The following is a 13,262-nucleotide window of genomic DNA, read 5'->3' as shown; positions in this document are numbered from 1 at the left end:
CAGTGGCTGTCCAGTTTTACCAGAAGGAGGAAATAGAGGTGGTTTCAGCTGCAGGAAATGCCGAGTACTTTGTCTCTACTTATGGCTTTGCAGTTAGGTGGGTAAAAGTAAACAATGCATTCCTTATTCTGCTGTCATTAAACCCTTTATTCAGTAGAAGTATCTGGATCTTGCTGTAGCTACTGTTTCTAGCTCTGGGGCTGAAGGATTTGCAGGCTCTGACTCCTTCCCACATTTTTGGGAGCCAGGACATGGCAGTCCAGCCATCTCTGATTCCCAGTCTTCTGGTTGCCACGTGTTCTCAGTAGTGGGGATTCAGGCTTCCAGTTGAGGTGTTTGGGGACAAGACAGCAGGCAGGCTGAAAAAGAAGCATAGTCAAGGGGTTTATTAACCACAGGCACTTTGCTTTTTACATGTGCTAGGGAGCTATACATATCCCTGAAACAACGCAGGTCCATGAAGTACCTTTTGTGGAAGTCTATGGCAGAGACAAATATAGAATCTGTTTATTCTTGTAAGTGTTCAGCTGTGGAATGATCCTTTTTCTTCTGGAAGATATAAATCTACTTTACCACACACTTTACAACTTCTGCAGCAAAAGAAGCAAGGCTGAAGAGCCAACAATCTTCTCCGAAAGGCATCTCTGAGTAAGATCTTGTGTGCACTGCATGAGGTACAGAGATTTGCAAACCAATGGTATGTATTCCTGCAGATGAAGATTATATTGTAGAGCAAATATATTGGAGTACAGGGGAGATGAAAACAAGGTAATGCAAGCAACTGCGCCATTTCCTAATTCTTTTCTGCGGACTCAGATATTTTTTTTTTCTGTGACAGTTTTGTTGTGTGCCACTTCACAGGGCTTACAAGGCAAATAAAAAATGCGTCACAGTAGGAGGCCTACTTTATTAGATTTTTAAATACTAAGAAGTGACTCACCAACATGGCAATGATATTGATGCCCCGTGTAAGCCATTTGGAGCCTTTAGATTAATTGGACGTATTCCCATCCTTCCTGTGTGCCCTCACCAGAGTTGGGGGGTTACTTTGCCCATGTCATTTTTGCTACAGCGGGAGAATGGTGAGATGCCTTCTCTGAAGGGGACCGTGTCCTAGTGGGCTTCGACCCTTCTGCCTTGTGTAGGCAGCTTTTTCCTGTTCACCCTAACCATTTTTTCTCAGTTCCAAAATTCAATCCTTAAGATTCCTGTCCAAGGCTACCCTCCTCCCCATCTTCTCTCTTCCTGTGTATGTGAGAAAAAGGTCTTCTCTTACACCAGGCTATTCCCTGCTGATCTTCAAACTTCTGTCCCCCAATATGGGGACATAAAGGTTTCAGAAGAAAAAGTTTATCTGCATTTTTTAACATGAGTAAAATGTGAGCAAAGCTGGCTTTTCTTTGGATTTATTCTTCCACATTGTTGCACCATTTTGATGGATACTTTCTTAAAGCAGATGTCCAGCTGGAAAATTTAAGCTACAGGGATGGAGATCTGGCAAAGTACTCAGAACTATAAAAACACCATGGAAGGGGAATTGTCAGACAATGCTAATTATAGGTGTGGCAAGCAGCTGTAGCAACCAACATGGCAATTTCTGCTGTCTCTCTCTCTCTGTTTTGCAATTTAATGCTCTTACACTCTGTTGCCTAATTTTAGAGCAAATGCACGCTAGCAATTCACAACCAGGTAATGCTTGTAACCATCTGGAACAGAGATTAACTTAAAATGGGAAGTAGAGGAAACACTTTTCCATGTGGTCGTGACACTGTCTGTTCCTGACCTCTCTAATGACTGGAATTTAGGGAAAGCAATCATTAGAGGGAGGAGAGGAAGGAAACCCAGGGGAGAAGGTGGAGCAGGACAGAGTGCCAGAGCCAGCAGAGTCAGTAGGTGCACAGACAAAAGTAGGACCAAAGATTTACAGTGAGTGAGAAGCAGAGTCAGTGTGTAGATAAAACCAGTATCAGGGAGTGTAAGGAGCACTAGGAAGGGAGGAGAATGCAAAAGATTACTTCGAAGAAGCAAAAATAACAAGATTGGGTAAGAGAGGATAAATAAGAACTATGACTTGAGACTAATAAAAACCACCCACAAACATGCATGGTGGTCCAGTCTTGTTCAGAGAAGCTGCTATCTATCCCTGAAATTATGACAAGGAAGATCAGCTGCTGCTTTTGAATTATAATAAGTATTTTCTCTGAATAAAGAGCAGGTGGAGGAAGTCTATCCACAAAGTATTGGACTGAAATCTATTCTCTTCATATAAAAAGAAGAAAAAAAATTTGCATTTTTTGTAGCTTTTTGTTGATCCATTAGTACATGAATCCTGCTCAGTGCTTTTACTCAGACTATCTTACCTGCCTCTTCTTTCTGCATCTGAAATCCGTGAGGAGGTTCTGCAGGGTTTTTGGTGAGAAGAGTCTTCAGAGCTCAAAGATGCTTTGTGTAGCAGCTCATAAATGCCTAACTGTGCAAGTTTTAGGATGTGGCAACAGGTAGTAATTTAATATAACTTCATTGTTTTTAAGATAGTCCTGTAATCAGAGCAGTATTATCAGACTGACCAGCATGAACGATAAAGACAGGCATAGTTTTGTGTCAACTGTCATTAACAGTTGTTCATTCACTTTAATGTCAACCCACTTCCAAATACCATAAAAATAGGTTGCATTACATCTGGATGGAGTAAATAGCACGACAAAAATTTATGTGGGTGTGTTGTGTGACAGTCAGTCTCAACACACTATCATGGTTCATCACAGTAGTAGGGTAAAGCAACAGCATGATTGAGTGGTTTGAGGAGAGGAGAGCAGAGGAGAGAGGAAGGGGAAAGGGAGGACAAGGGAAGGGAAAAGGAAGGGATATATTGTAATGATAGTTACATTCCCTTCAGAAGCTACACTGAATTTTGTAGATAATGTTTTGCGTGAATGTTTTGCGTGGCAGAAAATCACCAAGTCTCTCTTGAACATAAACCCCATAAAAGTTCCTTTAAAAATGTTCGTATTCACAGCAGAACCAGAAAAGAAGTTAGGCAGGACTGTGTGGGAACCCACCCAGGGTAACAGGCACTGGTGGCCTTTGACAGTCTTTAGCTGCCTCAAAAGTGATGGGGTTACGCTTATAACTAGAGAAAACACACAGTTTAGAACAGAAGTTTGTATCTCTCAGCTCATTAGAAAATGATAACTTTAATCATAGTGCAGAACTATGCATTATAACACTGTTTTTGAAAGATATCAAAAAGGAATGCCTTGCAAATCTGAAAAAGTTCCGAACAATGGAAATCTTGGAGAGGAACAATACACAATTGACTTGGCTGCAGTGTTACAAGAGCCTTATGCTGGTTGGGGTGTAGTGCTCCTGCTGTAAAGTTAAACTGTGTTTAATACCCTGCTTGCTCACAGCATTGTTTTTCAGTCCCAGGAAAATAATTTAAATCAACTTTTATGATTCTGGAAAAAAAAATCTGGTATTTAGATTGGCTGAGCAAATGGAGATATTTTTGAACTGGCTTCAGTAACTTTCTGTAAGATAACTGTTGGCTTTCAACAGATAGATAAAGCTGAGTAATTAGTCAGTCATGACTGAAATCAGAACTATATAGCTGAAACCTGTTGTGTAATTAATATTCTCCCACATTTGGAACTATCATAAGACAGTAAATAATTCTGAGTCTTCCTGAAAAAATAATGGCTGAATACCTGTAAAATCCATTATGTAATAATAGAAGTGCTGCTAGCATTACATTAGCAAATTTGGAGAGCTGGCTTTACCAGTCCTTTCTGGATTTTCTTGGGAACTTTTCATCTCAGGCATCTCAGGCATATCCAGCTGTAAGCTTTACTGATGATTTTGCTCCCACAGTATGTTGTAGCTTTCATCTCAGTGGTTTCACTGAAATGAATTAAGTGCCATTTTGAAGAGATGGGCCTTCTATTCCTAAAATATTTGATTTTTGCAGAGTTTTGGACAGATTGTGTACTATGTTTAGGGAGTTCTGACCTTTTTTTCCACTTCAGGCTCTTACATAAGGAGCTTGCATTGCTTCCTTCACAACTTAAGATGCATCATGTAAGGCATTTCTCTGAATGCAAAGTCAATGCCTTTTCTGTGGAGTGTGCTCCTGATTTAACAAAGAACAAAGGTGCTTGGTATCACACTTACCACTTCATCTTTCATGTCTTGAAATAAGGACAGTATCTTTGGTTGTGATCTAGCAATTTTATGAATTAGCTAGAATGGGATTTCCTAAGTGCTTATGAAAACTTCATTTAAGATCATGCAGTTCTGAGTAATATGTTTCTTTGATAAGTCTAGGTAATTTCCAAAACCAATGGGTCTGTGTTCCTCATGATTCGTCCTGGTGCAGTCTCATTGCTGCTCCAGACACTAAAGCTGTTGTCTCAGAGCCACCATCATACTATTGTTTCTGATAGTTGCTCAGCCATATGTTGCAGGTGTAGAAGTTGTGATTTCTGCTATCTCGTTTCAGGTAATTGGATTTGTGAGTTTGTTTTGGTCTCTTTTTTCTAGTCATCTTGAAACTTCAGAATTACTTAATTGCTTGCAAATCAAATAAAAACTCACTCTATTTTAGAGACTTAAAAAATAAACATCCAAATCTAAACTGGCCTTCCTGGGCTTTCTTTGCAGTCAAAAGAGATAGAGCTTGACCTCCAGGGAGCAATGAATCTGATGGTAGTCACAAGCTAGGGCAAGATGATTTGTCTTGAAGAGGTACTCAGTATATCCACTGACTATACACAGAGTCAGGAAAGACCACCTTACACTTTGGCATCTGAGTTTTAAACTTCTGGATTTGAAAAGATGAATTCTATCCTTTCTGTCGCAAATATGGTTTTGGTTTTTTTTGTGGTGATGCGAATATCTTGATGCTTCTTGTATTTGTTATTTTTCAGTGAGAAAAATATAGATTGTTGGGAGGTTTGAAGTCTTGGTTAAATTCAGTACATATATGGCAACTGTATATCTGTATAACTGGAGTACACCATCATTCTCTTCAGACTAATCAAAACATGAAAAATCATTCAATGAGGATGAAAAGAAAGAGTGACCATATTTCACACAAAGTTATGTGCTAAGAAAATATTAAGTTATGGTGGATAAAGTATCTCAGAAATGTGAATAAAATGAGGTATTTCATTTCTGGAGCAGGCAATGGAACAGAGAGTACAGTATGACAAACAACAGAAGTTGATCTATTTGCTGCTGGGAATGTAGGGTTTTTCTTCTTTAGTCAGCTATTTGTTACGTGCTGTTAACACTTTAAAAATGCAACTTCTGATTGTGTTTTGAGCTGTACTTTACTTAACTTTGAATGGCAAAGGATTAGAGAGCTGAAACACCTGTAGGTCTCTGAGGGGAACATCTAGCTCACACGCTGGTCATTGCAGCCTTTGTGGAGCAGTTGGCAGAGTGAAGAGAGAACAGCCCATACCAGACTCCTTACCACACTGGAAACAATCTGCTTTTCTGTTTAGTAGCCGAAGACCATCAGTTCCTCTTTCCTCCAGGTCCCTGACAAGTGAAATAAAAATCAAGGGGTAGCTGGAGGCCCACTGGCCTTCAGAAAGCTGGAAGTGCAAAAGAGCTGTTGATTCTCTGGTCAGTTTGTGCTTTTGTGGAGATCATTCACTGTGCTGGGATAATGAAAAAAGAGACCTGCTAGCAGGGAATCTGCCCAAGGGGAGAGGCGGGATCTGGATCTGCCCCAGATGGTGGAGTTGAGAGATGGTCATCCGAGGGCAGGAATGGGAATAAGAAGCTCCTCTGTGAGAGGAGGAGGAACAAAGGACTCCTGGTGGAAAACAAAAAGAGGACTTCACGTAGGGACACAGGGTACCTCTTCACAAAATAAGTAGCCCCTTCACAGCCAGGGAAGAAAGGAGCTAGACCTTTCTGCAGAGAAATTCCTCAGCTTAGAGGTAGTTAACATTACTTGATTGTTCTTCTTGGGGAAAGAGGACTTGAAACTCTTTGGAGCACTACAGAAGTGTACGCTGAAACAGTAGGTATGTATAGTCTGTGGCCAGAGGTGTGATGATGAGGCAGGTCACCATACCTGGGGGAGCTGCCCTCCACCTGCCTTGTGTACAGTCCCAGCAATGCAGCGATGGTAGGGGCTTCACTGCAGCCTGGGAGGGCCAGCCTACTCCACGAATATGAGCTGGGCTGTAGCGATGCCTTAGGGAGCCTCTGCCATGAGACTCTCACCATCGCAGGAGGGACGACCCTGACCACATCCTATCACTGCAGTGTACACATAAGTAAATTCCTGGGGGACCAGCCCAAATATAATGACCAGCCCAGCTATAACAGGTAAACAGTGGACTGTAGCTATTAGCTTACTATTTTCTAACTACATCATCCTTTCCTCTGAGCTAGTAAGGAAAGCTATCTACACCCCCTGTCTTTACAGACTTTGATAAAAAGGTAAAAGGCACTGTGAGAAGGTGAAGTGCTTGCAGAAAAGACTGAAGGATCTCAACAAAATATGTAGTAATGTGAAGAAAGTGAGGAAAAGGAGCTGGATCTAGGGAGCTGTCACAGTGAAAGATTGTGTTTTGTTTTTTTTTCTCTTAATTTTTTGTTACATGCAGGAGAAAATTTAATATGTGCAAGCTACGTCTGTTGACTGAGTTACTGTAGGTCCTGTAAATTCTTTCTTTCAAATAATAAATTATACAAGACTGGGATTTGGAAAGTCCTGGATATGGTATTTGCCTCTTTCTCCAGTGGCAGAGGCCGGCTACAGGCACTTTAAAATACCACAGAATTTTTTTGCACTGGACATTTTTTTTCAGAGCAGTGTACTTCTAACCAGCCCAAATCCCAGTGGGATGCAGTAATACTTAAATGGGAATGCTTATCCTGATGTACCTTATTCTGGTCTGAGAAGAAAAATAAACTCTCCCCGTATAAAGCTCTATGATGCTGTACATAGAATCATATAATTGTTTTGGATGGAAAGGACCTTTAAGATCATCAAGTCCAACCTCTAACCTAGCACTGCCAAGTCCACCACTAAACCATGTCCTTAAGCACGACATCTACATGTCTTTTAAAAACCTCCAGGGATGGTGACTCCACCACTTCCCTGGGCAGCCTGTTCCAATGCTTGACAACCCTTTCGGTGGAGTAATTTTTCCTGATATCCAATCTAAACCTCCCCTGGTGCAACTTGAGGCCGTTTCCTCTCATCCTATCACTTGTTACTTGGGAGAAGAGACTGGAATCCACCTTGCTACAACCTCCTTTCAGGGAGTTGCAGAGAGAGATAGGGTCCGTCTTCCCAAATTTAGGCATATAAATTAGTCAAGTGTCCTGGGCTTCCTTTTAGTCAATGGAAGAAATAGTACCTTCAGTATACGTATGTAAAATATCTAAGACAAATCAAAGAAATCACCCTGGAGGTGTCGGTCCCTCTCCGTTGACTGTACAGGGTGCTTAACACAAATGAGATTTAAACATATAACTTTCAAATGTCTACATTGGAATGAGATCAATCTGACCATGTGTATCTGCACTGGAACTTGAATCATTGCAGCCACATCGGTGCAAAATCATGAATTCAACCAGCAGAGTTGTATGGGTATGACTTCCCCCCCCCTAATGTAAACCAAAGCTTACACTTAAGGCACATGACAGAGCTTTTGTACGCTGTAGGTAGGGACTTTGCTACACTGTAGGAATAGCAGGCTAAATACTTATGTAGGTGGGTTTGCTAACTGTGTGGTAGAAATATTACTGTGATAAGTATCTGGTCACTTTTTAGTGCACATCCAAAATACAACAGCTGATAACATGTTTTGAGCTAGTGGTATAGAATTAGAAGCTGCTGAGATAATGCTGCTGATATAGTTAAGCTTGCCAAATGCGTTCCTCTATAAAAGCAGCAGTGTGTTTCATCCCAGTGTAAGTACAGTTAATTCTTGACTTGAGTGAAAATAGTTCTTATTTTTATGGAATGCAGAATAGTGTATTTAGACAAAAAACATGGGCTTTCCAAGAGAACCTCTCTCCACCTCCACCGCCTCAAATAGTGAAGAGACGGTTTATGAGAACAGTGTTCATCATGGATTAACTTTCTGTGGCTTTGGGAAAAGCCTAGGCTTGGTTTCAGGGAGGTATGTCCATTCTTTGTGTTTGGGAGAGGCTTTCTTACAGAAAGCTGTTTGTAGTGCACTCAGGCTTTGGAGGTGGCCTTCACTTGGTGGAAAAAGAGCAGTGTGGATGTCATGGATTTTGTCCACAGTGCAGGCAGTGCAGAGGGCATTGGAGCACTGCGTGTTGAGGCAGGTATACACAGCAGCCTTCATCTATAGCACAAGGTGCTTACTGGAAGGAAGTCTTTCACACTGCGTGGAGAATTTACTGTACCGTCCTGAGCTGGTGCTCTGGGCAAAGACCCCAGAGTGCCTGTTCTTTATAAAAGATGATCTAAGTGAATGGGCCCTTCACCTTTGATGCTAATAATTAGGAATACTTTTTGAGATACATATCTAAATATGTTCTCAGCATTATTTTGTTATCAGTAATCTAAAATTCTAAAATGAGCTCTACAGCTTGGTGAAAACTGAAGTGCAGTTTTAACCCTGCAGTGAATGATGTTATCCCAAAATTAGCAGTATTAACATCCCTGTACCTTTATATCAACCCTTTACATCCTCCCACTCGTAGTCCAGTTTATAAATGGTTACTTGCATGGCTCAATATCAACATTATTTGCGTCTGCAGTCAGTTACTAAGGTCTCAGCACATGATTGGGTTACAGGAGCTTGAAAAGATGCCCCTGAGCTAGTAAAGCTCAGAAGAGCTTTACTAACTGTTGATACTTATCCAGGTGTGCAAGCTTAGCCCACTGCACTTGGGCCAGATGTGACTTAGTTTAAGCCTCCATGAAAGATATTTAAGTGAGCCACGTTACTTCATATTTGAGGTTAGTCTGAGAGTGTACCCATGGATAGCTGGCATGGTTAATCTGACAGGCTATAACTTGTTAAGGTGCCATAATTTGATCATGTGACTGAGACCAAAATGTTTGGCCTGACATAGGCCTAGGTTGACAGCCAGTAGCCTTTGAGATAGGGTCAGGGTACTCTTGCTTGAAATGGCGGAGAAGATCCCTTCCCATGCCCATGTGCAGTTTTCCCGGTCCTCTCCATTTCTGGGTGTTTGTATGTGGTCATCACAGCACACATTGCCCCATGCATGTCCATGCGACTGCAGCCTAAAGGAGCTCTGCTCTCAGCCTGGACAACATGGAGAGTTTCTCAGGGAGCACTGGCACAAAACAGGCAGGCAGGAGGGAGTCCTGGCTGTGGCTGAGGTGGCAGAAAGTTGGCATGTGGACAAAAAAATAATTATGTTTTTCCTGTAACTTTGTAGAGTGATTATTCCTTTAAAGATGTGCAAAATTGTGGATAAGCACCATTATGAAGGATGAATCTTATTATTTTATTTCTTTTAAGGCTTCTTGAGAGGTCTAAATGGGAGCACCTGCTGGACCACATTGTGATGCCATCCCACTCTGCCTGCCTACATTTTCTTCTTATAGAAAATAGAGTTTATGAAGGAAAAAGGATGAGAAAGCGATCTGTACACTTTTCTTTCCTTGCAAGCTGGATGCCAACAAGTGGCCCTGAGTCTTGATACACCCCAGGTCAATACAAGACATGCCAGGTGTGCATACACCTGAGATTTGCAAAACACTGCTGGTTCCCACAGTATAGACACAGCTTGAGAAGATTCTCTGAGCAGATTGTTGAGGTAGCACAAGGGCCAGAAGTAGCATATGTATCTGGACTGAATAAGAGCAATCAAGGGCTGGGGAAGTAAAAACTATTTTACAGTGAGTGTATTGTAATAGCAGAAACTCCGCCAGTTCCTTCCTTTTATCCACTTGGATCAAGCTGTCTGGAAGCGTTTCATGTCTTTTGTTGCATCACATGAGGAAAAAGATGAAAAGACGAATGCTGTGCTAAACTCTTGCTCACTGGGTTTATGTTGAACTCAATAGGATCTGATGCAGAACTCTTTTTTTAAAGCATATGGACCCCTGGAGAAGAGAAGGCTCCGGGGAGACCTTATAGCAGCCTTCCAGTACCTGAAGAGGCCTACAGAAAAGCTGGAGAGGGGCTTTTTACAAGGGCATGTAGGATAAGGGGGAACGGTTTTAAACTGAAAGAGGGTAGATTTAGATTGGATATTAGGAAGAAATTCTTTACTGTGAGGGTAGTGAGACACAGGAACAGGTTGCCCAGAGAAGTTGTGGATGCCCCCTCCCTGGCAGTGTTCAAGGCCAGATTGGATGGGGCTTTGAGCAACCTGGTCTAGTGGGAGGTGTCCCTGCCCATGGCAGGAGGGTTGGAACTAGATGATCTTTAAGGTCACTTCCAACTGAAACCATTCTGTGATTCTATGATAAATATAGTAGAAGCTATGCTTCTAAATTCTCAGCAAAAGGCTGGGCTTTTTTCCAAGGTGTTGTGCAAATAGACAAGTTTACTGATAATTATCATGGTTAGGTTTTTAATGAATGCTTAGTTCTTACTTATGAAGAACAAAAAGACTTAAATATGTTTACAGATCAGGCTGCTGGTGACCTCTACTTTCTCTTTTGTAATGTCTAACATGCAGTTTCAATGTTTTGAATTTTTGCTTAGCAGGCTGAGAGCTGCAGCATAACTTTTTAAAATAGTCTTCATAGCTTGGAAGTTAATTGGAGTTTCTGTTGGAGAGGTTGAGATTTAAATGCTGCTGATACAGCTTTACACAGAGCAAAGTAAGAATTAGGACCATGTGAAATATGGCCTGGTGTTGCATCAAAATGAAAATATGGATTGTTACCAAACCTAGACTTGTGTGGGGCACTGTAGAAGTGTGTTATGTAGTATCCATGGAGTAAGATTGTTACCTTGCAAGGCAGAAGACATTTGAATAAAACCCACATCAACCCACGTTAGCTATTTCCTGTTAGGAAACACTGGATATTGTTTTTTGTAGCCACACTTTATGAATCGCATGTTATGATAATTGTCAAGCACTGTGATACTACTTATTTGGTAAGTCTTGTACATGTGGATGAGATATTATTTTTCCATGGGTACATTTATATGAGTTGCAGCCAGTGCCTCTACCTAGAAAACTATGTCAATGTAATGCAATGTTATGTAAGTTTTGTTTCAGTTCTTATACGCTGCACATCACAGGGTTGAACGTATTCCAGAAGGGCATTAGGTGATGGGATTGTCATCTGCTATGTATGGTTTTCTCTCTCCCATTCTTTCTAAAGGTGATCTTTGTGCTCTTTTTATTTTCATTGTCTTTTAAAATAGTTATTACAATATCTGTACATGGTTTTGTATGTATTTATGTGCCTTACATTCAGAATAGAAGATAGTGAGCTTTGTGCTGGGGATAATTCCAATGGGAGCTCATCCAGAAGTCTGAGACTGGCCTGAGAAAGCTGTTTTCTGCAGAGCTTTTCTTTGGAGATGGACAATCCCTCTGCACCTGCATGATGAAGCTGCTGTCTCTTTTTCCTCATCCTGTCTTTCTCTGTAGGTGACCTTTCACATAAGCGTCTGGGGTCCCAAACTTCTGAATCCCTTAGGAATAAGGATGCAACACAGAAAGTAACACAGCAGATGATTAAATACAGGTCTTAGACCTGCACCCATTCAGGAGTGGTTCTCGCAGCAGCTGTATCTTGTCCTTGCACATTTGCAGTGCTGATTCTCTGTTACATATAGTGGTGAGGGGGATGGCAGAACCCGGGTTAGAGTGCTCCCAGGAGGACCCCACATTGGAAGCAGTGTTGCTGTGGGACATTCCTCCCCTCCTTTCTTTCATTCTTTCTGGCTTTTTCAGGCTGAAGTCTAACACTGGGTCTTCAAATCTGGGTGTTAAAGCTGAAGCAGTGGCTGATATGTATCACACAAGTGATTATTAGAGTAGCGCAAGCCCTTTTGACCAAGTATTACTGCTGTGTAGTTTTTTTGTCTTTGGGACTTTTCCCCAGCTGGATATTGCTTTTGAACTGAAATGATCTGCATGTCTCTTAGGATCTGAGCTGTCTGGAAAACATTTTGATCAAATTCCAACACAGTTTTTCCAAGTGTGTTTCTTTTGCTAGCTACTTCCTGATGCTGTTTATCCAAAATACCACCTTCTGTCAAGGGCAATGCTGGCCATTTGAAACGTCTCCGTGTTCATGAAGCAGCTGTACCTATTAGGCTTAATTTCTGCAATGAATTACCAAGTGTGTGTAATTTAAAACCCACTCTTCTTCTCTGCCCTCCTACCACCACCAGTCATCTCATTTCATCTGCAAGCAGTGATGGAATTAGGTTGCCAAGAACCTGGAAGGTTTGCTTTCTCTATACCAAATTTAGCATAATGTATGTATGGCTTATGCAAGAAGAAAGACAGTTTTTCTGTTTTCCTACCGTACCATACAACCCTGGAATCTGCTCTCTTCATGAATAGCAACATTAACTATTAATTTCAGTTTATTTGGAGAAGAGGAAACAAAAGGCAAATGAAGAGTGAGCTTGGGAGGTGTACAATAGGAAGATAGATACAATACTCTAATAAATATTTTAAAACTCCAGGAGAGTCTGAACTTGGAACTGATATGCAAGAAAACACACAAGATTTACATATGGCGTGGATGTCCAAGAATTCTGAATCAAGGTGAAACTGAGCATATAGTTTTGCATTATAGTGGTCTGTGCTATATTTGGATCAAGCAAAGAGGGAAGAAAAGAGAAACTGAATTATTTGGAAGTACAAGAAGGTACAAGTGGACTCCAACATCATAATAATTCCTGAAATAATTATTTTCCTTTCTTTTTTTTTGTTCAGGAGATCCTCAAATATCGTGGAATAATGGAAGTGTGTCAATAGTGGATTTGAACATGAGCTGCCAGGAAGCTGGATGAATGGTGTGACTGTCACATCCACTGAATGTTCTGGAGCTTTTATGACAAGGTTTTAATTTTCTGCCAGTGAAGACTGATTTTATTTTGATTTTTTTTGAGACATAAGAAAATTTTTAGCCTCTAAGCTGTGTCAGCAACTGAAAGGATCTGTGAGGTCCAATGTCACTATTTGTTCCAAACAACCTACATAGCTGTTTTTTAATCCTTTTGGCAAGTATTCATGAGCATATTTACATTTTAGAAAGCCTTGAAGTAATCATTACAGCTGTATTTGACCAATAGGTTGCAACG

The 13,262-nt window shown here is 41.0% G+C and overlaps 1 long non-coding RNA gene across 2 annotated transcripts in view; it reads left to right on the top strand.

The window, feature by feature from the left end:
• The window catches only part of LOC137663470 (uncharacterized), a 111,932-nt gene extending 98,891 nt beyond the window's left edge, over positions 1–13,041 (top strand). For both annotated transcript variants that reach the window (XR_011048189.1, XR_011048188.1), the window contains exon 7: positions 12,895–13,041. This is a non-coding gene — a long non-coding RNA (uncharacterized lncRNA). The remainder of the gene's footprint in view (positions 1–12,894) is intronic.
• Positions 13,042–13,262: the final 221 nt, after the last annotated feature.

The sequence above is a fragment of the Nyctibius grandis genome, chromosome 5, assembly GCF_013368605.1.
Source record: "Nyctibius grandis isolate bNycGra1 chromosome 5, bNycGra1.pri, whole genome shotgun sequence".
Lineage (NCBI taxonomy): Eukaryota > Metazoa > Chordata > Aves > Nyctibiiformes > Nyctibiidae > Nyctibius > Nyctibius grandis.
Note: the sequence above shows the minus strand (reverse complement) of the source record. Positions and strands in the feature narration are given on the sequence as shown.